We start from the raw sequence: 1,881 nt of genomic DNA, 5'->3' as shown, positions 1-1,881 counted from the left end.
GCAGAGTGCTCTATGAAATGCCTTTTAACCCCCTTAACCCCTTAACGACCTTTGCCGGTTCAGGACCGTCATGGAAAAACGGTCACGTAATGACCTTTATACGGTCCTGAACGATCGCCTCCTAAATTTAAATGGTGTCGCTGGAATGCCTCGATCAGGAGGCATCCAGCGACACCAAACACTTACCTCTGGATGGGCTGTGACCGCTCCGGAGAGCGGTCACAGCCGCAGCTGCCGGTGATCTTCGCCATCAGCAAGATGGCGGCGGCCCGGGAAAAAAAACAATAAAGATGAAAGAGTTCGCTAGATGGTCTCCAGACCCTCTAGAGAACTGGCTCCACTTGCAGGTTGAATACAGGTACTGCATTCAACCATGCAAGTCAATGGAGCCCAGCTTTCTAATCACAATGTGATTAGTAAAATATTCAAAAAATAATAAAAAATAAATGAAAAAAAAATAAAAATAAAAATGTGCTAACATTTAAAAATAATTATGCAGTGATGTCACTAGATGAACCATCCAGTACCAGCAAAATGTGTAAAAAAAAATATTAAAAAAAGTATTAAAAAAAATAAAATAAAAAAATAAAGTTTATTATTTTGAGCAAGTGCTAAAATTTCTCAAAAATCTCAACAAAGAGTTAAAATAAAAGCACTTCAAATACCCAAGGGGTGTCTAATATAAAAAAATGGCTGATGGGGTAAATTGGAGTGGCCAAGCTCAAAGATAGGGCATAGGTACAGACTGACCAAAATGGAGAAAAAAGCGCACTTCCCAAATGTGGCATTTTAAATCTCAAACAACACGACAAACCCATGCATGTCGGGTATCACTGCACTCAGGAGATGTTCCTGAACACACATTGGGGTGTTGTTTGACAGTGACATATACGAGAACCTGTATATATAAAGTACAATTTGTGTGAAAAAAAAAAATAAAACAAATTACTATTACAAAGTTTGACAAAGTGTAGTTGTATAATTGGTGCATGGAAAGGGTTAAAATAACCGCATTTGGAATACCCTGGGGTGTCTAGTTTTAAAAAATATATGGTTTGACGGGGTTAAATTGAGTTAATCAGATTCAAACATATTCCAAAGAGGAGATGGAGGCAGAATGACCAGATGCTAAAAGTCTGTGTTGCCTCAAAAGTAGCCCTTTACCAGCCAAACAATCTAACAAACCCATGCATGTGGGGTATAGCTGTACTCAGGAGATGTTCCTGAACACATATTGGGGGGTTGTTTGACAGTGACATATACCAGGACCTGTATATCTATAACTAAAGTACAATTTGTGTGAAAAAAAATAAAAAAAATTACTATTACAAAGTTTGACAAAGTGTGGTTGTATAACTGTTGCATGGAAAGGGTTAAAATAACAGCATTTGGAATACACTGGGGTGTCTAGTTTTCAAAAATATATGGTTTGAATGGGTTAAATTGAGTTAACCGGCTTCAAAGATGTTCCAAAGAGGAGATGGAGGCAGACTGACCAGATTTGTTAAAAAAGGTTTGGAAATCATAAAACGCTGCTTGTACTTATTGCCCTATAACTTACAAAAAACAGCAAAAAAACATAAAAACATTGGGTATTTCTAAACTCAGGACAAGTAGTAGAATCTATTTAGCTAGTTTTTTTTTACTTGCTTTTTTAGGTGAGTAAAAGATTTTTCAAATAAAAGTCATAAAATGTGTTTTTTTTCAATTTTATAGTAAATAAGAAAGCCCATCTTGTCCTGAAAAAAACAATATATAACTTATGTGGGTACACTAAATGGGTGAGGAGAAAATTACAGCTGAACACAAGCACCACAAAAGTATTAAAACAGCCTCGGTCCCACAGGGTACAAAAAGAAAAAACGACCCCGGTCCTTAAGG

General features: G+C 36.8%; 1 long non-coding RNA gene across 1 annotated transcript; it reads left to right on the top strand.

The window, feature by feature from the left end:
- Nucleotides 1-948: 948 nt before the first annotated feature.
- On the top strand, nucleotides 949-1,530 carry LOC128492065 (uncharacterized). Its single transcript, XR_008354060.1, has 2 exons — nucleotides 949-1,036; nucleotides 1,412-1,530. It is a non-coding gene; the product is annotated as an uncharacterized LOC128492065 (long non-coding RNA).
- The last annotated feature ends 351 nt before the right edge of the window (nucleotides 1,531-1,881 follow it).

Source organism: Spea bombifrons, chromosome 4 (genome assembly GCF_027358695.1).
Source record: "Spea bombifrons isolate aSpeBom1 chromosome 4, aSpeBom1.2.pri, whole genome shotgun sequence".
NCBI lineage: Eukaryota > Metazoa > Chordata > Amphibia > Anura > Pelobatidae > Spea > Spea bombifrons.
This window is presented reverse-complemented; position numbering and strand designations above follow the sequence as displayed.